Raw genomic sequence first — 25,950 nt, forward strand, 5'->3', positions numbered from 1 at the left:
CAATCAAATAGCATTTTTAATTTAAACAACAATAATGCACATTTATTATTATTGTTGTTGTTTTTAAATAAAGAATTGAGCAGTAAATAGTGTTTTCTTTGAAGTGTCCTTTCTGGAAATAAGCACTTAAAGTGCTTTTGGATCAGCAGATTTGTAGTTTTTGTCCGGTCTAATCTAGTCGCTAATTCAATCATTCAGGACTGCTTGGAACAGGAAAGGAAGACATTGACTTAGTTGAGAAAAGCGTAAATGGAGGGTTATGTATGTCAATACTAATTTAATGAAGACAGGCCTTCACCTGTTTTTCACCTTTTAAATTCGCCACAGCTTTCAATGCTGCATTTATTAAAGACAGGATCTATTTTGTTTCCTTGATTTGCACATTTTAAAAAGACAACATTTTGCAAGACTCTCTGCATACAGAAGGGCTTGTTCTGTCAGGGCTTGTTCTGTGAGCTGCGAAAGGCCTCGGTGCAGGTTAGACAGAGTGAGAACCAGCCTTTGAGTGAGGCATCCAAGAGAAATAAAAAAAACACCCGCTCCTCATGCTTTCGGTCAAACGTAGGTTCAGTGGAGAGGAGGCTGGCACCTTGCCCAGCAAAAAGCTCGAGCGACTCGCTCCGTCAGGTTATCAGAGGCGACCGCCACACCAAACAAGCCAGCACCGGGCACAGGAAGTACCAGATGGTGGAGGGTGGGAAGGCGAGTAACACAGAGCCGATCGCAGAAAAGGTCAGGAAGTGAATGAAGGAACAGGAAATGACACAGGATCTTCTTTTCGAGCATCTGTATTTTTTTCACTGGCTGCAACCGAAGCTTTGCGGCCTTTTCCGTTGAGTGGCAGGCAAGCGGAGGAAAGCTGACATTGTTGAAGTATGAGTTTCACCGTTTGTGTTTTTTGCAAAACACTAAGTCAGATCAGTCTCTCCTGATTGGCAAGAGGGGCTTGTCCTGCAGTCGACCTGACGGCAGAATAGGGGGGGTTTATTGGTGAGTCAAGTTCAATTTATGAAAGCTGTTCAACTCATTCCGAAAACATGTATTGGGATGAAGTTATACACTCTATGACCCATAATACTCAATATTGCAACTTACAACTTTCACACGTAAAAGATGATGCAAATTTGTCACAAAACGATTATTTTACTTAGAAAGCATCTAATATAGGAACAGACAAGCAGTACGAATGCCATTGCAATGTACATTTCATATGAACTGAGCAGAGGGAAAAGTGAGAGAGAGCTAAAGCGATGTTCTGTGTCTGGTCTTGATCCTGGCCTAAAGGAGTTCCTCCTCCTGCCCTCTCTCTGAGAAGGCTAAAGAGCTCAGAGCTGTTGTGACATCTCATTGATTGATAGGTAAAATGAGACCCATCCTGTAATAAAAGCAAAGTCCATGCAACAAAAGGCAGGATTTTAAAATCCTAAGTCAATACAGAACATTGATCCCACTAGAGGGACAGCAAAGGAAGAAGAGGATAAACCCTGGAAAAGAAAAAAAAAATCTGTCATGAAAGAAAGAATGAAGTATTACGTGAAAAGTCGGTTTATGGGAGTTGGTCATCTGGATAATAGACGGGGCACGGCAGAATCACGCTGACCAGATATTCTATAACCGTTGGACTATAAAATCCAGGTCTGGAATCAATCTGCGATTTATAGCCGCCCTGTTTCTGCTCTCTGTTGTTTTATCAGTGAAAGGATGATACATTTTTGAGCTCTACCTGCTCACATTCACTTTACCAGAGTGCTGAAATGCTACAGCGGTAATAAATAGCAGTCGTAGCTTTAGGGCCTGTCATCAGCATTCAGTCCGGTCTCTAGGAGTTCACTGGATCAAAAATAGTTTTGACCACCACAAAGACATTAAACAAGTTGGATTTTACCCATTCATCCATCCATCCATCCATCGATCTTTTACACAACGTACATATCTACTTCACATACACAGGAACTGCTGGCTATTATTTTCACATTCTTTCTCCGACTGTCTCGGCCTGTGAATTAAGAATTACGTCTCGACGACTCAGTTAAACAAGTATGGCAACACCTAGAATCTATGTAACAGCAACCTGTGATCACTGAAGCAGACCTGCTCCTGGTTGTGGTTTTTAACCGCAGAATCACAAAAGCACACACAAGCACACACACACAGATGTCTCATTGTTCCTTAGTCGCTCGTGCGGTTTGCTTAATTAAAGCTGAACTGTGGGAATGTCCACACAATGCTGAGAAAAAGCACTCTTCTCCCTTCTACTCGGCTGGTCTCTGTCTTTTATCAACCTGTTCAGAAAATCAAGCCTCTCCCCTCTCTAGTCTTTAATAGCACTTAACAAATAAATTGGAGATGAAGACCAGAACATATATCACGTTTTCAGAAACACAGCCTGATGTCCTCACGACTTTTTACCATATAAACTAAGTTAGCACTTTCATTTATTCTACTAACTATAAGTAATTTTGCAACTACATGCCCATTAGCAGTCATTAGAGTATTAGTAGACTAATAAGTAATAAGACTGTAAGTAACTTTACAAGTAGCCTACATGTCAACTTATTCTACTAACCCTAACTGTAACCTAACAGTCTAATAGTCGAATGAGAGTTAGTTGACATGCAAATTAATGAGTTAGTTGACATAGTTGCGAAGTTACTTAACTGTATAGTTAGTAGAATGTCTAAAGAGGACTGTTGAAATAAACTGTAACCCATACAACAAAAGTAAATGACAAAAGTAAAATAGAATATGAATTATGGCTCACAGTATTCAGCTCATCTCGATGTTCGAATGATGAAAACATTTTTCCACTCTCAATCTCTTTTTGGTCCCCCTCTATCTCTTTTTACCATTGCTGCTCTAGTTCATTCAACACAAGGGTCAACCTACAGCTTGTCTGGCGGTAAATGTTATCTTATCAGCTCATGTTCAGTTTGAGTGACCAACTCAGTGGGTGGACTGAAGTATTTGTAAAGTGATCAGAGCAACAGAGTTCTAGTTCACAGAGATAACAGGCCATCTGCTGCTCATCCAATGTCATCTAACACTTTGACACTACCGGTTTCATCCACAACAAAGAACAGCTTAACAAGGTATCAAACATGCTTGGCTCAGACAGGTGTGATGAGTCCACGTGTAGCACGCATCAGTAAATATTAGTTAGTTTTTCTCAACTGATAGGGACATTTCTCAAAAAAAATAAAAAAATAATGCAACTGTAAACCTTATTACCAACAGAATCCTTTTCAATATAGACTTATAACGGAACCAAATACTGGAGCGAACAACTGCCAGATTTGAGAAAAGAGATCTGTGTCTGGCTTGAAGTGTTAATTAATCACATTGCCCAAAACCTTTTACTACAATTAATCAACATAAATTACAGTAGGATGCCGGTAACAAATACATCAATTGAACACAATATTAATATTGTTCTGGGACAATGAAGAATCAATTGAGGAAATTTATTTTTACTACTGGAAAAGAAAACTGGATGTGAATAAGCACATCAAAACATCCTGAATGCACTGTAGTGTGTTTCACGCTGAATGAAAATTGTAAAAATAAACAACAAAAACAAAATTCTGTAATAATATTTTCATCACATGCAATGTTCTACTATAGACAGCAGCAACTATCTGGCTAGACAGCAGAAGTAGCCTATGCCTTATGAACTCCAGGAAAGCTCCACTCTTCTCAAAAGGCACCTCCACTGGCTGGAGAAGATTTTCCTGCTCATATGGATATTTGTCATATATCTTCAACGTTCCAAAGCAAAGTACATGTTCAACTACAGTAACTCAGATCTCAGCAGAGAACATTCTCATTGGCCTTTATCTTCCTCCTCTAATTTATAGTACTTGTACTCTTCATGTAATTTGAACATCGTTATGCAAACCCAATTAACTAAATGTGGCTATTTTGATACATCCAGAGGTTCTGAATGGAGTGTGAACAATTTTGAAATACTAGTCTTCACATGGTGTTAACTGTGCGCAGGTTGTGAACACATTATGATGGTTTCTGAATGGGACTTTTTACATGCATATATGGAATGCTGATTTTTAAAAAAGTTTTTGGGGGGAAAAGGTTTAACAGATTTGCAACTTGATTGAAACAAAAAGAGAGTTTTAGTGTATGCAAATGAAGTCGGCATGAAATGAAAATTAGCCAAATTGATTTTCTAATTGCATGTAATTGATCACATTCTGAACAATTCATTCATGCATTCAGACTTCTCTGTGGTGATGTGTGCCAAACATTTTTCAATCATTTAGTCCTCTCAAACACATCGACTGCAAGCTCACATTCAGATCAGCCTTCAACCAATCAACAACAGATGGATAAAACCAAGACTCCTCCCTTCATTTTTTCTTTTCCGATAATCTGTTTCACTTGGATGTACGTCACAATATGGGGGAAAAATATATGTCGCTACTTCTGTTACATCGTGACTGCAATCTTACTAATGTTCACTTAAATAAATGCATAAATCTGAAAATTGAAAAATTCTCAGTGCACAGGTCTTAAGTCACAGACATTATTTCACATTGCCTGTCTAATGTCTGTCTCTTCATAGCAGCTTGACCTGCTGGCCAGCATCTGTTCAAGCCCTGTGAGGCTGGTGCTACCGAAACACTTATTAAAGTGGACATTAACAAGGCGGTGTACCAGCCAAACTCCTTGTAACTTGGACGAGCAAGGTGTCGAGATCATTAATTTTAACAAGGAGAGCCGATAATAATCTCATTGGAGCTCTTATTTTACTGACATCGCTCGCTTGGGCTAGCCCATATGACTGGGATACAAGGATAAATCCCTCAGCTTATCAAGGCAACACAGCTTGTACTCATTACGTATGAGTATTAGTTTAAGCTCTATTACAGAATGCAGAATCCCAAACTCCTGAAAGTGGCTGTCATTGGAATTTTAATTGACTAACATGAAGGAGGTTGTAATTTTTCCCCAACCCATCTATCTCCCCCCTCACCCCTCACCTTCCTCGTATCTCCCCTTTTGCTTCTATGGAACGATAAAATCGTCTGGATTTAAGTTATGGTAAGTTTTTGAAGTGCTACAGGCGCCTGTAAATTTGGCGGGCACCTTTGGGAGCCACTGCAGCGGAGCTGGCTGTGCCACTATTTCATAGCCTGGATGATTCATGGCTCTCCGTGTCGTTCCCACAGAGGCCCTGTAAATCTAAACTCATGCTGCCGTCATTGGGGAACAGGGGGCTGGCGAGCAGAGGCCCAAGGGCCACTTCACATGGACTAACGCTTTCAGTCATTTCCCTGCTCTTTACATTTCATCAAGGTGATCCAACCCCAACCAGACAGACTTCAGGCTTTGGTGGACTGTGACCCTAGAGCTGTCACACCGACTTCGCCCACGCACACGTCTGGCCTCAGTTCTCCCTGGCTTGCGGCAGCTGTCCTACACGCTCGTAAAAATCATATTCCTATTAAGTTATAAAAAGGTTTTGCAACAAATGCACCATTTCATAGGCTTGAAAGAGAGGGAAATGTCAGTGGGAGAGTAAAACTGAGTTATTGCTTCCAGTTTCCAACAACTGATAGAATATAAGAAAAGAAGAATAAGAAGAAAGACAATATAGGAGGATAAGACAAGAAAGCCCAGGAGGGGTGCGCGCGGTCTTTGTCCGTTTCTTACACAAGCTCCTGGACTCCTTGTTGTAGACACCTGTGCGCGTCTAATGTTTCAGCGAGTCTCTGAAAAACAAACGCACAGCTCCGATCTCTTAATCCGCGTGGCTTCGTGGAGCATGGTCACATGATACGGCTGGGCCGATGATGATGGTGGGCCACGGTGGTAGGGGTGCATGGGGGGGCGAGCTTAATCTTTTTTAATTCAAATCAAGGAGGTCCCTGGTGGGACACAGGGATGATACCCTATCCGCTGCAATCAGGCTGACCTCCACTTCGAGCGCGCTCTAAATGATTAATGGAGCTGCCTTCCCACTGGTTTCCACGGCAACCGGTAACCGGATAGCCCACAGGAATTCGGCTGCCCGCCCAAGTGAGCGCCAAGGGAGGACGCAGAGCGGGAGAGTGAGAGAGAGAAAGAGCAAGGGGAAAAAGAGAAATGAAGCAGTGGTGCAGTTTGTATAAGGGAAATGGATGGGGGTCGAGAAGGATAGTCCCAGATCCAGAAGAGAGAGAAAGCAGAGACTTCCGTGAAGATGTGGGGTGAAAGCATAACTTGTGAGAGAGAATGATGAATTTGGCGGTAACGCTAGTTGTTCACTATTCTAATGATCAGGCAATTGATTTAAAAGATCGCCATTCAAAGCGGCAACAACATCGGTCATCCACCATTATAATAAATACATTAATATGCACAGATATATCCAAGCTACAGTGGGTTTTTGCATTGTCAAGCTACTACTTGTCTTTAAGAGCAAGCAAACACAACACTGAGGCCTGAGGTATGTACGTACAACGGTACAAATCCCCATTGCTAGTAGTTATTTTGAACAGACAGTAGTGCAAATTTACAGTTTCACCTAGCAGTATTTAGTCTCCCCTGAGGTAGTTGGTAGAGTACAGTACGAGAACTTGTGTAAGGATTAGCTTTCTTTGCATGTGAGAGTTCATTAACATGCGGTGACAATGGTAAATACACAAAGTTCAATATTACACTTTCTCAAGAAATCACGGAAAGATGAGTGAGGAGAAGAAAAAGTGCCATCTATGGGTGCTTCTCATTTCTTATTTGTGCATCCTCGTTTCCTTTCCTCCCTTCCTTTCCTCGCGTCTCAGCTCCACCCCCTGTAGGACGCGAGGGAAGGCTGCAAGGAAAAAAAATGAGGACGGAGGAATTGAATGAAAGCTTTTTTATAGATTGGAATACTTGATCACTCGAACGTCACTTCACTGCGTCATCAGCAGTGCTCAAAGGATCTGCCCTTATGTTGTTAAAGTTTGTTTATTTAAGAAATTAATAATAAATAATAATAAAGCAAGATACCTTGTTGAAATATGTGAGTTGTGTGGTTTATGTAAACGACAAAAGTAAAGTATAAATTCAAATGATTGTGACAGATGTGAAGGGGGAGGAGAATTGATACGTGCGTCATGTTTAGTCGATAAAACTCTTCCGCAAAGGGTACACCTGTGTATCCTCACTCATAGCTCCTCTGGAAGCCTCCTCACTCCTCGATCCTCGCCTCCTCGCGGTGCAATTAGAGAATTGAGATGTCCTTCAAGATGGCTGAGCTCGATCGGTTTCCGGGTCATAGGATGGAGGATGGAGGAGCGAGGAGACGAGGAGGGATATTGAGAAGCACCCTGTATCTGAGTCTACTTCACCTTTCCATGAGGAGACAGCGAATGAAGCGGCACCTGAAGCTCCCCATTTCCAGGACAAGCATATTTCATCACTGGACAGTCTAAATGATTTTGTCTCATTATAACAGCGGAAACAACTTAAAATTTATTATGGTCATACAGATAAACATCATTCGAAACTGTAAAGGGTCTATTTTTTTTTTTTTTGTATACTCACAATAAAAATGAAACATTGTGCTTTTGTAAAAAAAAAAAAAAACAGAATGCCGCTTTCTGCCGTCATGGTTTCCTTTCTGTGGAGTTTGTGGAGTGTGTCACAAAAATGAATCAAAACTCAGCGTATAGGCTATTAGCAAGCTCTTGCTTGCCATCTGAACCTGTTGTGGTGGTTAGCAAACAGTGTTGCATTACTGGCACCCCCTTCTGGATTGGAGTGTGGATCCCCTGTGACTGACTGTACTCGTCGTCTGACTGTATCCACCGAACCATGACGTCCGTACCGTGACGGTTCAGGACAAATACATGTACTCTTACACCCCTAATATCTGTAATCTATACAGTACTTAAGTGCAAATCTAACGTTTAAAATGCATGTACATGTACACATACGTAGCATGTAGCTAACATTACAACTATTGACACAGCACCATGCTTAAAATACTGCCACTGTTACCTCAATGTCTGGCCATCCGACATTACACGTGGGCTTTGCAACTTTTAAAATAGCCCATTGTCCGTCCACCCAGAAGGTGATTGATGAAGGAATCAATGTTAACTTGATGGGACCTCTTGTGCTTAAGTGGCCTTAACTGGGTAAGAGGCTTCATGGGGATTGGTATCGATAGAATCTCAAGGTCTAAATTGATCTGTCCATCAGGTTCACAGCCAGATAGTGTCCCTGAGTAGATAGAAGACAACAATGATGGAACTTTACAAATCATGATATTGAATATGGTGGCAGAGGGCAGAATATCAGACAATTACGAACTATTTAACTTAATGCCTTAATAGGTAATGCGCAATTTAATGTCTGAAAGAAGGGTCGGCTACACATCAAGATAAACATTCTGATCTTATTGACCTTGTAACACAACACACATCCACTGAGCTCTCTCTTGGTCTCATCTTTTCTGTATGTGTGTGTTTGTGTGTGTATGTTTAGGAGTATTTGGTGTCAGGCCTATTGTTGTGGTCGATGGTAAAATCAGCTGCTAAGCTTTCACAGGAAACCACACAGACAGTAAGCGCTCCATACTGCCCAGTCTGTGTATTGAAATACCATCTCTGAGAGTGTGTTGTGGGGGTGTGTGTATGAGTGTGTATATTGGAAGACATTCACAGTATCACGAAAGGTATCTGTGTACATGGTGTTGCTTCTCCCGCAACATCCTGTCACTCATCGATACGGCCACAGTTTTGGATTGAATTTCTCCAAAGTTTTTGCCGCTGATGATGACACACACAGCTTTCCAAAACATATTTAAAATCCACAATATTTGCATCTACTCAGAATGGGTGTTAATCAGCAAGCTCCGTTTTATATTATATTATATCTCATTTAGGTTAGCTGGAAAATGTCATTTTGCAGCACTCCGCAAATTTTTTATGAAAAGGGTATTTTTAAGTTTTGCACGCGTGTCCCGTGTCTGTGTGTGTGTGTGTGTGTGTTGTATGCAGTGCTGACAGACTGATGCAGAGGGGGTATCACTGACAGACTGACAGGCCAGTAAACCCAATCTGACCTGTTCCTCCTTGCTCTGCTGTGGCCTCCGTCTCCCAGTCTCCCTCAGACTCCAGTTTCCTCTATTTCCTGCACAATCTCACAAGCCTTTATAGAGCTGCTGCTAGTCACTCACACAGGCAGCTTTAACCCATAGAGAGTATGGCAGTATTGACCTCACGCAGGTTCAGCTCTGTAGTCTTTGAGAACACAAGATGAATGTACTGGTCACAGTCTCTCATCAGTCTATACTGTGGGAATAATGACAGCTCATTAGACTGATGTGTTTACATGTCTTTTTCAACAGCACACTACAAATAGCTATTACTGAAAAATGTATAAAAAAAATATAAATATTTTAAAATATTTTTTATATATATTTAAATATTAATATATATAATTTAAATATTAAAAATAAAGTATATTACAAATGTAAGTGCAATACATAAAAAAACTTACACAAAAAGTTGATTAGTTACCAAAAAAAGTTAGATACAATTAGACTTATTCTTTGCTGTTACTATTATTATAAAATACTATTACTATTATTTAAAAAAATACTATTAATAAATCATCAAGCTATGAAACTACACATATGAAAGTATAGGCATTGTGCAATGACCAAAACATTTTAACTCTGCAAAGAAGCCAACCTTTGCCTTGCACACTCAATTTTATGAGGTGTAACCTGATATACTTAAAAATATATATTTTATATAAATTATTAATAATTGATAATAATAATAACAATGCAATTTATTTAAAATTATTTTATTATTAAACATTTATTATATATAAATGATATAAATGATATATATAAAAAGTCAGGTGTGTCCAGACTTTTGAATGGTATAGTATATGTTCATTTTCTTTTTATGGTTTTGGCATTTTTTTTGTGTTCTTTTGATAAAATATATACAACTGAACAACAACAGACTTTTGTCATTGGCAACATGGGGATTTACCTACAACTCGACACATGCAGGAAAATAACTGTATTTTTCTTTATGAATTAGCAGAATTCATTTTACTCTCTGTTCTGAAGTCCTGCCTGCACCATTTTGTTGAAATTATGGATAATGATCATGACCTGTCTCCGCAAGGCACAGTGTTTACTTTCATAAACAAGTTTATAAGATGAATTGAGGAATTCAAACTGTGTACACCAATGGGAGCAGAAATGTTTAGTCACAGTGGAACATCTGACACATGTGACTATACCGAAGGACTGAGGGCTGCTGGGTAAGAGACCGGACAAGCTTGTGTGGGTGGCTGGAAATACACCAATGGCAAACAGCAAACAACTAGAATCCATGAGCTGATGACAAAGTCTGACCTGAAATCCTCGCTCACTTGTGTCTTATAGCTATGTACATGTGTTATGGATGTCTGTAGACAAAACTTCATGAAACTTTTACAAACCACAGGAATTTGTGTATGAGGCAGATGTATTTTAAGACTTTTTCTGTACCTCAAGAGATGCTGTAACCAGTTGCTCCGGAAATCGTGTATAATCCCTTCATGGATGTCCAGGTTTGGGCTTAACAGGAAATATAAATATAAACAAATATGAAAACTTGTATATTGAGGTCACAAATCAGTTACTCTGTGTATTAGAAGAACATCCAGTAGTTCTCATCAGTCAACAGGCATATAAGAGTCAATGTGAGCAGTGTGAAAGGGGTTCAACAGTAGGTTTGCCTCCTTTGTCAGAGACCGAATGGGCCAGTCTAACTATGTTTCATGATTAATGAGAGAGGGAAATGGGGTCATGTTGTATTAAGAAAATGTGTGTTTAAACCCCAAACCGGCAAAGAGCTCTAGACTAATGCATCAGTTATCGACTGGACACCTGAGAGCGAGAGGCTGTTACACCAGTCCCTACGGCCTGCAGGCCCATCCATCCACACACAGCTCCCTTTCCCTTTCTGTCTCAGTCACCCTCTCACTTTCTTCCTATCGTCTTTTTTAAAAGCTTTTTTCAACTCTCACTTTCTTGCAATCTCTCTCTCCATCCAACATTTCCCTATTGTCCCTACTTTCTCTGCTCCTTTACACAATAGGCTCTGTGTCAGTGTGATTGCATGTTTATAGGGAAGCCATGACGGTTAACACTCAATCCTCTCTGAATCCCCTCCTCAGTGGATAGCAACTTGATCCTGATGACTTGTTGGGGATACAACGGCACGGCCTCGGGTCCCAACAGCCAAGATTACAGTTACACTTCTCTCTGCGTTTATTTTATTCTCCAATGCTATAGCAAATAACATGTGCAGATATTTTTGAAGTAAGGCTAGATTATTATAGAGTATTTTTGGTTAACATCCTGACCTGGGGCTTTTACAATTACATGTTTTTGTGCTTTTTAAGAGAGCAAGTTTGAAAACAAACATCACATAAATTTGTTTCAGATCTGTTTTTGGTTTTCTCAAGTGAACCATCATTTTGATGCAGAGAGTTCACGTTGCAAAGTTTAGTTGTAAACCAAATATGGAGGGTAGATAGCGACTAAACAAACAATGACTGATTCAGAGGAGCTTCTCATCCTCAGTGGAGGCCCAAACAAACGAAAGCATCACTGTCCTGTGCCGAGATACCCAACAGGCAGTGGAAAAACAAATAATAGAGAACCATAACATGAAAGTCGGTGCAATGGGTTGCTCCGAAATGAAAACCTGACATTTACAAAGACAGATTTCATCTGTCTTTTGATCAATATGACAATTACCATAATTTGGTTATGAAGAGTGCAAATTTCTGGTTTTGATATATAGTTTCCCTCCTCAACGGAAAATTCTGCTGTATGGAACAATCAGTATATTTATGCCATAATTAAGTCTGACTAGGACTTCATCAAAAAAGATGATGATGATGATGATAACTTGCAAAGGGAGTTTGAAAATCAGATTGTTTGTCTTAACTTTATCATTATTTCCTGTTTCTCATAAACAAAATGTTAAAAACTGTTGACCATAGGATGACTAGACCTGCTGGACTAGACTACATAAAACCATACTGTCATATTTTAAGGTCTTGTTTTGATTTGTTTTGTTTTTTCACAGCAAGGGAGCAGAAAGCAAAAGCCATTGTATGACATTATACATATACATTAAACCCAGGGTTTTTCAGATAGATAGATGATAGATAGATAGATGATAGATAGATGATAGATAGATGATAGATAAATGATAGATAAATGATAGATAGATAGATATATAGATAGATAGATAGATAGATAGATAGATAGATAGATAGATAGATAGATAGATAGATAGATATGTAAGTATAAGTAAAGTATAACATTTATACATTTATTAATCCCTCAGATAGGAACACAGGCTGAAGAACTGCTCTGAGGTGAGTCAACACTGAAGTATACAGTATCATATTGATTTGCTCATAGCTGTCTTGCTCTTAGACAGATGATCCTGTTTTATTGGATCATTTCCTCAAACTCTACATTAGGAGGCAGACAGGATCAAAAGCAAACACCAAGAAAGGTCACTCTAATGATTTCTTGTTTATTTATTTATTTTCATTAAAAAAGGGAACACAAAAAAGTAATGTTTAGCAATTAGACAAAACTATAACTTCTCATTATTCAGACCTTAGCTTTGTTGTAATTTTTTAAGTTTGTCTGTGCTGTATTATGACACAAACTACAAAACCCTCAAAATAAAGTCTAAGGCACATTATAGATCATTTAAAGAATCTCAGATAGAAGTACACATAGTGTGTGTGTGTACTTTTTGGGTTAAGTACCACTACCATTTGGGGTCAGTAACATTTATGATTCAGCAAAGGTTTAGTTAACCCAAAACTGAAAATTCTGTCATCAATTACTCACCCGTATGTCGTTCCAAACCAGTAAGACCTTTGTTCATCTTCGGAACACAGATTAAGATATTTTTAATGAAATCGGAGAGGTTTCATAGATCCAACGCAACTTACACATTCAAGGCCCAGAACGGTAGAAAATGCATCGTTAAAGTATTCCATGTGACTCCAGTGGTTTAACCTCAATTTTATGAAGCGACGCAAATGCTTTGTTTGCGAACACAATGTTTTTTGCACAAATAATGCACTCGCGTCGCTTCATAAAATTGAGGTTAAACCACTGGAGTCACATGGAATACTTTAACGATGCAATTCCTACCGTTCTGGGCCTGAATGTGTAAGTTGTGTTGGATCTCTGGAGGGACAGAAAGCTCTGGGATTTCATTAAAAAGATCTTCATTTGTGTTCCTAAGATGAACGAAGGTCTTGCGGATGTGGAACGACATGAGGGTGAGTAAATGATAGAACTTTTTAGAATGATAGAACTAACCCATTAGATAAATAAAAAAAAAGTATCAGTTTTCACAAAAAAATATTAAACTTTTTTTAATGGTATTTTGAGTGTATACATAAATATTTGTTTATGGAACAAGAAAAATGTTTGTTCACACTCTACATACTGCAATACACTTACTTTGGTTGAATGGCTCAGAAACCCATACACACACACTTCCCTCGCTGCCTATGGATCAGAGGTCAAGTGATTCATCACAACGTTTCCTGCAAAGAAAGTCACATAAAGGAGTCCTCTCAGGATTACGCTGGGCTGAAGATGTCTGCTTTGTTTATAACTGTTAAACCACAACATTACATTAAACTCTCTGTTTCCTGGATGTGTGAACTTATTGGCTATTCCATTTGAGTTATTCTGCTTTGGCCACCATGTTTTTTCTTCTTCTGTGCACTGGGTGCACAGGTCCTGCTGGTTACATTAACCGATGTTTGGACATCTGCTGGGGCTTGGCTCAAAGAGTGGGCCTGTCAACGTGGGCTTTAGAAAATCGAGAAATTGCACAAACACTGGGCTGTGCGGTAATAAAAACAAGCTCCCGCTTTCTGCATTAGTCTTACATTAGCCCGACTATCCGGCCTTTGTTGATGCATCGATGCTGTTAAAGATATCTTTGGTCAGATGCAGTGAAATTTTAAATGCCCTTTAGATGGAGCTGAGCAATGTGACTTTTTTCACTTCAACTTATTTTCTTGTCAAGCAGTGAAATTGTGGCCTGTGTTCTAATAAAATGAAGTTTGTATATATTTTATACAAAAGACGCTTAGCCTTACAGCTCTTAATAAAATGCATAAAAGCAAGGAGTGAAGTAGAAAAAATAATAAAGAGTGATGGGGCAATCTTAGCTGCTCTCAGTAGGGGAGTGCTATGGTAGGGCCCCGTTTATTTACTTTAAGATTCTGCTGAAAAGATACAGACTCATGTTTTGTCACATGTAAAATACGAGCCGCTTAACAATATTGTGAAATAGCATAAACAGCGAAATGACCCTTGGAGTAATAACCATCACTTATCATTGTGATGGCAGGCTGATGTTTTCTGATAAGATGTATTTTCTCCGTTTGAGGTCTTAATTTCAACCCTGCTTCATGCTAGACTTAAAGGAAAAGCTAAATTAGCAAACTAAATGGATAATTGCTTTAGAGGGAGATATGAATAAAGAGGAAGAAATCTGAGCCTTTGGGGGGTTTTATTGCTTCCCATGTCTTTCATGCGCTCTCAGCTTTTCCTCACCAACAATGGCAACCATTGATGCTTTAGAGTGATCTTTGGTCAACAGCGACATTTTTTTAACCAATTAGAAACAGGTTATTAACAGACTTTTGCAGACAGATCATTTGCAGCAATGTTTTGTTTAAAATTAAATATACAATTGAGATGGTTTGTATCTGGTAATAAAAACTTAGTAGAACCTTAATATCTTGATAAATTCACATTGCTTGGCAGGAATCACTAGTGAATAAATTTAGCAAGCATAAAAGTTGATATACTTTATAGCTAGATTTTAATTTACTGCTTTCTGTGATTTTTGATAGCTTCATTTTCTGCCTCATGTTAAATGCTTTATTTTGTCCAATAATTCATATTTTGACCTTTAAATACCAAAAACATACTAGCAAAATTATATCTTACGTCTTTACATAATAGGAAATAATCTGATATGACAGCAACACTGCAGAATTAAGAGGTTGCTTTGCTAAACAATAGATAATTAAACACCAGTATCTGACTTTATCATACTGTATGATTTATTGTGAGTTTCATCATCTAAATAATAATGAATGCCCTTCATCATGCCGGTTAAGCTGTTCCTCCAACCCAAAACAAACCTTATTGTCATTTATTCACCCTGCTGTTGGTTCAAATTACTTTCTTTCTGTGTGAAACATAAAATAATATATATATTTTTTAAAAACAGTCTCAGTGTTTTTTCATGTTGTTTGTTTGCTCTACATTCTTCAAAATATCTTCTTATGTGTTCTGCATAAGATATAAAGTCAAACAGATTTGGAACAGTATTAGAGTAAATTATGACAGAATTTTTCATTTGAGTGTGGACTATATCCTTTTAAGTCTTTAAGATTTAATTAGGATGTAATTGTACAAAAATGCTACAAAAAGCATAAACATCAGCATATTATAGTAAAAATGTTTATCTTAGAAATAGCTATCAAGAACTTTGGCGAAACTATAGTGGCAAACCTACACTATTTAATGACCAGTTCATTTTTTAAGATTCAAATTGGCACAGTTTTCCCATCTACATGCATTATGTCCCGTGAGCCTGATTCTGTTCGCTTACTCTCAGGCTAAGTAATTCAGAAGTTATACAAAGAGAAAGAAATGTGAAATGCAACAGCAGTGACAGGTAGAATAGAGTGTTGGTCTGCTGTGATTCTTTAGAGAAACGTTTACACGCTTAATTTAGTTTCATCAAAATATTGTTTGCATGTCTCTGTGGAACTGACAGCGGCAGTGTGCCGTTATTTGAGCCTGATCATTTGTCAGTGCCGTTGTGACAAGGGCACCACAAGACTCCACAGAAGGACATGGGCTACTGAGACCCAACTTTATATATCATCGGGTGTGAGACGTATCCGTCAGCATTTAAAGTGCCACAGATTTACTTCAGTGGTGCTCAATAAGTCTAGAAAAAAAAAAATCCGGTCAACAAGAGGGAAGAAAAGACTTTAGCTCAATCCAACACAGTGGATATTGGTCAACTAGCGCAGATTTTGAAGTTTAAGTTCATTGCAAAGAGATAATCTCACCCAATACTCCTGGAATCAGACACTATGTGCACTGACCCAGGGCGGAATTTCCCCAGGTTCCTCGATGAGGCCTCTAAAGCCCAGTGACAGTTTGTTGTTACCATATTGTGTAACCTAAAACCTCAAAGAGAGGTTTGTCACTCGCTCACCTTCCCCAGTTGTAAGCCGATAAGGACAGTAATTGACAGCTACACGGCTGGAGTGAATGACTTGAGCTCCCTCAGGCCAAGCATAGACTTGAACAGCTTCCCGACAGACACACGTTAACGTTTTCTTTTACACAAAAAAGACCTAAAAGTCTGTCATTGTTTTCTTACCCCCTCACATGGGAGAATATAATGTTTTGTACATTTACATTGGATGGCTAAATCATCACATTAAACCTGCCAGCATCTGAATTTTCCATACACTAGTAGTTCCAAACAGTACACTCGTCTTTCAGCAGTACCAAAGTATGAATATGCATTCAGATGCCCAGCTTCAACAGTCGAATATGAGAGCAACAGCGTAGCAGGTTCCCACTGCTAAAGGGGCTATACCTTGCAAACGCAGCACCTTTCTGCGCACAGCTCGATCAGATCCAGATGGTGTGGGTTATGACCTCCACGGGGCCAGGCTAGTTGATCTACTGTCACTCAGTCTCTCAGTGTTTGTGTGTGTGTATGTGTAAAAGAGAAGATGAGGATGATGTATGTCAGTGTAAAAGGAATCCACAGACTATAATTGCCACTCTCCTGATATTTGCCTTAATGACAGATCTGTCAGCTAATAATCATCGAGTTAATATGATACTGTAATGCCTGTCTGTGGTTTAGCGACATACATACAAGACAGTTTTGCTGTGTGTGATCACTGCAACACTTCGTACAGTTTGGGAAGATGCTAAATAAGAATAATATTGTTAGTCGCCTGGTAGCATTTCTGAATGTGAATCACAGGCAGCTTATGGTGACAAGCTGCCGCTGATGAATTATGTGTAAATGTAAAGTAGGTACAGAAAAACTGAGATGCACAGAGTGGGATGTATTTTAGGTAAGAAGGGAAAAGAGGCTGTGGTGAAGGCTTGTACCATTTCTCTCATTTTCTCCTTCCTCTCTCCTCTGCTTCTTTCTTGTTAGGTGATCGGGTTTCTCCTCTGGGCCATCAGCTGAATAGGTGGGGCTTGATCAATGGCAGGAAACTGAAGGATCAAATGGTAATATATCAGAATAAGACTGAGCCAAAGTCTGCACTCTCACACACACACACACACGTTGCGTTTTCATGTTTTATGGAGACTTTCCATAGACAGTGATTTTTATACTGTACAAACTGTATATTCTATCCCCTTAGACTAACCCTACCCGTCACAGACCCATACCCATTTTACATTTTCAAAAAAACATCACTTTAGCCTATATGATTCATAAGCTGTTTTCCTCACAGGGACCAAAAAATGTCCCCTAAAGGACAAGGATTTCGGATATTGCCATCTTTGTGCACACATTTTGTCCCTATAATATAGGATTTACCAAGCCACAAGCGCACACACACACACACACACATAGAGGATAGAGGCCAAACCTAGAGGCCAATGTGACCACAGAAACAGTAACCTGCACACTGACACAAGAGAGACAGTAGCCTTCATCCATCCTGTACATGACCATGGATACCACAAGCATCTCTCTCTCTCTCTCTCTCTCTCTCTCTCTCTCTCTCTCTCTCTCTCTCTCTCTCTCTCTCTCTCTCTCTCTCTCTCTCTCTCTCTCTCTCTCTCTCTCTCTCTCTCTCTCTCTCTCTCTCTCTCTCTCTCTCTCTCTCTCTCACTCTCACACACACACCCCCTCTACACCTGCTCACAAACACCTTTAGTTACAAACCATTGCCGCCTGCAGCAATGCAAATTATCATCATGAATTGTGTTTTTGATAATATTGTTTAATTGTATTGTATGCAATGAGTGTTTATATGTATTCATTCGTTTTAATTATTTCTCAAAGCTACCCTGAGGATGTGTGTGATGCCTGCAGGGAATTTGCATAAAATTCAAATAAGAAATATTTGTAACTCTGTACCACAGCAATAAAACCAGATTATATCGGTCTCAGCAAAGGACTTAATGCATGACTAATTATCTCCTGGTTTACTCTAATTTAGAGGTTTAGTGATTTGAGGATGATTAATTAAATCAAACTTTTGCACACACACATACACACCTCAAAATTAATAATTGTGTTATTCCAATCTTTTCAATGTAGCCTAATTATATATTTTTGCTGGTTTTGTTTCAATTTATTTTAAAGAATCAGGCATATTATTTTATATTATAAGCAAATACTTTCTTGCTCTGTGTCATAGTCTGTTTGGTCATGAAAAAAAAAATTAAGTTCCAGCTAATGCTGCAGTTGTGGAGTCATTAATCAAATGATTTGACAACAATCATTAAAGCTGCGCTCTGGAAAGCGTCTGACTGAATGAGTGAGTTTAGCAGGTTTTAGATATTAACAGCCGATCCTCAAATAAAGTGGATTTCTTATATTTGCTACATCGATTTCGCCTAGTTTATCTTTCAAGAATCGTGAATTAGGCTACACGTGCAATGTTTAGGCTAGCGTGGATCCTTATTTCGGTATAAGCGGATGTTAAATTGTAAAATAAGCTAAAGCTAAACGCATTACTCTCAGTGATTGTTTTCATCAGGACAGTTAAAGCGGGCCATTTAGAGATAACTTAAGATAAAGCGTTTATACTCTACCTGTGAGCGGTGTGATAGCATACGAAGCCCATTTGTGTTCAGTCTCTGCAATATCTATTGGGCAGATGCTACTGCGATGCAACCGTACACCGGCTTTTAGCCCAAGTGGACACATTATGCCCTCAGTTTAGCGTGCTGTCGGAGGAGCTTCAACTAGTGATTGAGTGTAAACGGCGCCCGCAATCCCGTTGACTGTCCATAAATCAGAAACGACCATTTAAAATGCCCACATTTAAACCTGAGAGATCTGATAGATAGAAAATGTTTCTAAAATTACGTTCAACCTACGTAAACAAAAATGCAATAATAATAGTAACAATAGCCTTTAAAAAAATAGGCTAAATGTCGAATAGCCTAATAATTATATAGACATTATAATTAGCTATTATTTAAAATGATTGTTATTTAATTATTATTAGCCTACTAGGCCTATTATTAAACAATTTGCTTTTTTACCTTTTTTTTTTTCAGAGCATTTACCAGATTAAAACCATTTATTTTCAGTGTTTGTTTGTTGTCCTTTAAAGTGTGCATTGTATTCCCAAATGCGCCTATTTTCATCACCAAAAAATCGTAATAAACACTGCTGCGTTTCGTTTCTTATTGCGTCTGACAGCTTCAGTAAATTAGCTTTATTAATGTGCGTGTGTCAGACGACCGACGGTTTAACTTGAGCTTCCGAGAAGCGGATCTGTAGTACAGATATAATTGTTTGTTTAACTTGTCTCTGATGCATGGAGCCATATCAGCGTTCACTAATTAGGCTACAGTCCAGGTTTTGATTTGTGGCAATCAGGATTAGTTTCATCTCTTAAATCCAGGATCAAAATGAGCTAGTTCCGCCTTTTCCTGTGCTACAGCACCGTGTGTCAGGCCTGTGTGCTGCGCATTTCCTCCATTGAGGGCCGATTACTCCCCATATTGAATACGGAGTGGATCAGTCTGTTGGGATTACAGTCGGACACCCACATGGCCGGAGGGATTGTGTCTGTATTTATTTCATGCGGACTCGTTGCAGAGGTTTTATTTGCAGGGACATATACCACACGCAGATGCAGTTGCGAAAAATGTAGTAGGCTAGAATATTGTGGATTTTTTTCCCCGAACAAGATTAAGTTAGGCCTATATAAAACTCTCAATGCTGCATGCATGGAATATCTTATCAACAACTAATTATTAGCCCATTTTGCATGGAGAGCGGGGTTTAAGGGTGATGTTTCAATGTTTGGTGCTCTGTTTTTATGCGTCAAATTTGAAATGTAATTTTCCTATAGGCTATGCTTGTAACAAATTAAACTATAGGCCTATTTTAGAAATATACAGCTTATTTCTAAACTGTGTAAATTGGCATCAAGTAGCCTACTTAGAGTGCTGTGTTACAACCTACCGCACTGGGTTGTTAACACGAATTGGAAATGATAGACAAATACATTTGGTGCTTTCATTTATTGTGGTAATCACTAGTACTTTTTATGTCCTCCCCATCCCCATAAAGTAAATAAGTAAAATACAGGGAGTTCACCCAAAAATGACACTTCTGTCATGATTTACAACTTGTATAGTTTTCTTTCTTTTGTGGAACATAAAATATGTCTTTTCTTGACCTTAAAGTTAAAAAGTCAAAGGGGGTCTAATGCTGTTTTGGACATCACTGACTTTCATTGGACAAAAACAGCTGAATCGTTCTTCAAAATATCTTCTTTTGTGTTCCATATAGTAGAAAGACAGTCATTCAGGTTTGGAACAACACGAGGGTGAGTAAATGATACAAACTGAATTTTTGGTTCAACTATCCAAAATCAGCAAAAATGCAATAATAAAATACATGCAAATACATAAACAGGCTAACAACTCTAAAATATAGGCCTACTAACAGCCAATGTGTGTGTGTTTGTGTATCAGTCACTCTCACAGCTCTGTCAAATGTAGTTTATGCACAAACACATTTTGTGCAATCTCAGTGTGTCCAGTAAATTTACATAATGTTATAAACCCTCTCCGTCTGCTCAGCCACGATATTTCTAGTTTTTTTAACATTTAAATATAAAGGATGAGGTTATAATTGAACATCCATTAATAGGTCAAATCAAACTATAAGCAAGATATATATTTTTTGTACCTTGTTACGACACTCCCCGTTCTGCTCTAAATCTGTTACTGTAGATCTGTAAAACCAAAACGGTGTTTGGATATTTTCATATATAAAAATTCTGTCCCAATAAGAGAAGTGAAAATAAAACAAAACATTGGCTTGTGCAAATTAGTGTGAAGCACCTTGTACAAAGCACGTTCAGTGAGTTTATGATTATGATGATGATGATGGTAATGATGATGATGATTATGATGATTGGTTAATTGCAGTAGACTGTGCCTGTTGAAGGTGGCTGGATTTCTGTAAGGTCCACGTATCCCAGGCTGCAGCGAGAGTGGGCCGCAGCCGCGGGTGTAAGGCGTGTAATATATTTAACTACGGTAAAGTAGTGTTTTGAGAATTGGTAATTGTTCACATCCGTCTCTGGTCACGGGGACACTGTCCAGATCTCACCGTACACACACGTGTGGGGTTTCTGAGGTGCATGCTTACAGCTCTGCATGGCACACAGCCAAACGCGTCTCTCCAGCTTGTTTCCTGACATAAAATGTTGACTGCCTGATAAGAAAAACAGAAGCACAGAATAATAACGCAATCAAGACCCGGCTGATAGCTCAGTTATACTTTTAAGCAACCTCAGTGCTTTCATGTTCACAGCCGTCTCACCTTCTCCGGCCCAAGGCCCGAAGATTGGACCCAACTTCACACTAGCGCTCTTTGCATAAAAGAACCTGTCTACAGTCATAATATTTACTTTGATAATGTTTTCACGACATGGCAACTCTGAAGCGGGGATATATGAACTGTCTAAATATGACAGTCCATGCGATTTGGAATGTGCACTGAATAAGGCTCCTTTTACCCTCTCTCTAGAATTTGCTCTGAATAAACAAGAGACTCGGGTCAGGTCCTCCGATGTGTGATCTACTTTGTAGGCCGGTGGTTAAGCGTGACATGCTTGGCCCTTAAAATATACCCTTTTTGTTAGAGGGGAACGGACAGAAAAATATACAGAATTCTCTGTAATTATGTATAAAGGTTTATTTTACTTTGAAGAAATCGCAGCCGATGGCGGAGGACTGGATGTGCGCGGCCGTACGGGCTTCATGTTGTCTGGAGTAATCTAGCCTCGCGACTGGTTTGAATTTGCTGCCTCGCGACAGCAAAATTGTCGTAATCACAAAGTAAACAGATACTTCCTCTCCTATCAGAGCGAGTCGACAAAGTTAGTGAATGAGGGAACTTTCACTGTTAATTGTTGTTTTCCTTCGTACCCTGATTCAAAAACACAAGCATAATTATTTGTAAGTGCTACTTTGATTTTGTAATTTAGTTTGAAAGGGGCTTAAGGTGTTTCAGCAAATTATTCACTTAGGTTTAGTTGTTCTTGCATCTCTTCTTGGAAAGCAAGACTACGTCAAGATAATATATTCTGATGCTACAGGGCTGCTACTAGGTTGTTGAATTGTGGACCAAATCAGAAAACTAGGCTACACTTAAAAAAATGATTGTTGGTTTAACTTAAAGTTACCTGGTTGCTTTAAAAGTTTGAGTTCATTGAAATTAAAAATTCAAGTTAATATAACAAATGAGATTGGTTTAATAAATAGAAATTCAAAATATTCCACTTTAATGCACCATATTTACACTCACGCAGTTGAATGCAAACACAGACAAACACTTTCTCATCCCTTCTTTCCCCCATGCATGAACAGTGCATAAATATTATTTCTAAACAAAATAGATAAACATTGTAACTTTTCAACAACCACCCCCACCCCCCCCCCCCCTAATAAAAATATTAGATGACTCTTGTAAAACCAGTCTAAGCAAGCAGTTTATGCAACCAGCCACTGCTAGTGCATTCTCACAATGAATAAATAAATGAATAATAAAACAAAAAAAAACAAATGCATAACTTTCAGCGATCTACAGCGCATTTCTCATTGTGATCAAACTTCTTAAAAATCTAAAAGTCAGCTCAAAAACTTCAGTGACTGAACTATTATAAAAAACAAGTCTCAGCATCTGCAAAAACATGGTATAATCAGTTTGCTTCATTGTGAACATTGTCATCATGCAGCTGCGCATTGAAAATATATAAATAAATAAATGTGATATGATGAATGTCTGTCATAACTGAGCCACAAAACTTCATCATTCCCTGCAGCAGCACTGGAGATACTACACTTGTTGATACACATAGGACAAGGTCCGCTTTTATCATTTACAGTCGTGTACATACAGAAATTGCTCACATCATTTCAGAGTTATTAATTCCACCATATTTCACATTCCTAAATCCAACTGTTTTTTTTGCAACTAGAAACGGAAATATATGATTTAAACCATTAACAAGTACCTCAATGCGCACAGGCTGAAATCAGAGGCCTGTCATTATAATCACTATTTCCCCTAGTGCGCTGCCTGGCCAAGGAACCAGAGTCAGCCATATGAAATGGGCTTTATTTATATAACTTTGGGAAAACGGTAAATGCTTTTGTCAAATGTGTGTAAATAATCAAATCATTTAGCATAAACATATTTGTACAAATTTGAAAATAAAGTTTGCTTATTTTTCCCTGCATCCCCCCACCCCATCCCGTCTTTACATATCTCTTTTTTAATGCCTCTCTCTTTTCCTCTTTCTCTTTTTCCAGTCATAAAATGGTGCCAGGCTGCGACATGAAGGCAGGGGCCATGAAACCGTACCCTCATCATCAGACTGTACAGTAGAGAGACAGAGTCACACTCCCGGTGTAAGCAGGGCATAAAAACACTGCTGCATGATAAGGAGGTGCACAGGGACTTTGAACATTTTATTAGTATCTATAAAAGAGGCACAGGACGAAGGACACAGTGTCTATAAAGCACTAATGGAGGATCAATTAAGATGGTCAAGCTGCAGAAAGAGACTTTTACAGTGTAGGGTTTTAACACTAACCTTGTCCTTTAACACTAACGCTAAAACCACAAGGCTGGGAAATTGAGCAGTTGTAATTCAATTCCAATGCATCACCAATATCTTATGATCTGTAACAGTAAAAAAATATATATATAGTTGATAAGATATTTATAAAATATGGTATATTTGTTTGTATAAGAATATAAAAGCGAGCGGTGAAGGAGAATTCCTACAGAATAAAGATGACACAATATGCTGCTTTTACACACACACACACACACACGGTTGGGTTTCCATGTTTTATGGGGACTTTCCATAGACAATGGTCTTTTATACTGTACAAACTGTATACAGTATTCTATTCCCTAACTGTATACACCCTAACAGAAAACTTTCTGCATTTTTACAATGCAAATAAAAACTGTACATTTACTTTATACCTATGCCATTTTTATCCCTAAAATTATGTTTTGGGAGTTATGCTTTGTGTGTGTACACACACACACACACACACACACACACACACACACACACACACACACACACACACACACACACACACACACACACACACACACACACACACACACACACACACACACACACACACACACAGTTGTGTTCCACTGACATAATGATTTGTATGCCTATACAAACTGTATATTCTATCCTTAAACCTACCCATTAGATAAAACTTGCTGCATTTTTACATTTTCAAAAAACACCACAGTATGATTTATAAGCTGTTTTCCCCCATAATGTTGGGTTTACCTGGAAGACACACACACACACCTAGTGACATCAGCAACTAATGTACTATATTCTGAGTTTATGATATCCACTTATTACAGAGTAGCTTGCATCATATAAGAGTTAGTTTAGATTTAAACATTTACATTTTATTCAATAATAACAATTATTTAACATAAAAGTTATTTAATTTCCATTTTCAAATTAAATAAATTAAAATAATCAATGGAGTGTTTCTAAATGGCCAAAATCGCAGTAGGCTACATTGCTAAATAAACATTCACGTTTTCACTGAAAGATTCATTGCTTATATCACTCTTCTGTGTTTACTGAACAATACTATAACCTTCATGTGTAAGATCTGTATATTCAACCTCTATTTGAGCATATATATGTATATGTCCACTTTGACTTTAAATAATGATTCCATCATTTTAATTTTCCAAACACACACACTTCTGCTCAGATCTAATAAGTCCCGATTTATTCCTGCATCTTCCGTACCTTTCCTCTCTCTCTCTCTTTCTCTCTCTGTCAGGACATAGGGTGACAAATTGAATTACATTTTGAACACACGACTGGCCATCTATCAAAAACAAGTCAAAAATCTTCCTTGTGTATGTTTATGAAAGACATTTCTAAACTCTTACTGACCTGAAATGTTTATATCCAGAGTTTACGTTGTGAACATTTTAAATGTCATCAAAACCACCTTGCTCCAGGGGTATAAATTGATTCCATTTGTTGCCTGCCCAAGCAACTGGCCTCGGCCGCAGGAGCCATACGAGAGGAAAACCGAGAAGCTGGAGAAATCAGTTCTGAGAGGAGACACCGTGGACTTTCAGAGGGCTTTGTAATGAGTGTAAATCAGGGATGGGGTTCAGTGGGAAATCGCATGCCATGCCTCAATCAGCAACATCTCCCAACAACCAGGGAGGCATGTGTCAATCAAACAGATGTGGGTTTGTGGGGAACCAGTAAATCAGTAGTAAGGCTTTTAAGCCATCATTAAAGCAAAACTGAGAGATGCTCTGCTGCACTAATGTTGTATGTTAATATTGTATTGTCAATAATACCATAAGACCAGGGGCATCTTGCACTATTTGTTTTTGTTTGTTGGATGGGACACCAATGACAGTTTTGGCTCACTTAATGCATTAGACAAAATTATGATGGGTAAGAGGGGGGGAAAAAGTCTACATAGAACTTCTGCAGGGTAAAGTGCAAGAATAGTCTGATATCATTGTTGATGTGTATTAGATACAAACAAATAAACAATCCAAATTGCTTTGCCATTTTGTTAAGTCTGACGCTACAAAAGAG

General features: G+C 38.6%; 2 long non-coding RNA genes across 2 annotated transcripts in view; one reads left to right on the forward strand and one right to left on the reverse strand.

The window, feature by feature from the left end:
* LOC130099720 (uncharacterized) overlaps nt 1-24,314 on the forward strand; it is a 34,176-nt gene extending 9,862 nt beyond the window's left edge. Inside the window, exons 2-3 of the long non-coding RNA XR_008808441.1 lie at nt 17,262-17,338; nt 23,633-24,314. This is a non-coding gene — a long non-coding RNA (uncharacterized LOC130099720). The remainder of the gene's footprint in view (nt 1-17,261; nt 17,339-23,632) is intronic.
* Nucleotides 9,046-17,320, reverse strand: LOC130099721 (uncharacterized). Its single transcript, XR_008808442.1, has 5 exons — nt 17,213-17,320; nt 13,496-13,581; nt 10,496-10,564; nt 9,206-9,275; nt 9,046-9,114 (listed from the first exon to the last, which is right to left on the reverse strand). It is a non-coding gene; the product is annotated as an uncharacterized LOC130099721 (long non-coding RNA).
* Nucleotides 24,315-25,950: the final 1,636 nt, after the last annotated feature.

Source organism: Rhinichthys klamathensis, unplaced genomic scaffold, assembly GCF_029890125.1.
Source record: "Rhinichthys klamathensis goyatoka isolate OS25496 unplaced genomic scaffold, OSU_Roscu_1.1 h1tg000235l_1, whole genome shotgun sequence".
NCBI classification, from domain to species: Eukaryota; Metazoa; Chordata; class Actinopteri; order Cypriniformes; family Leuciscidae; genus Rhinichthys; species Rhinichthys klamathensis.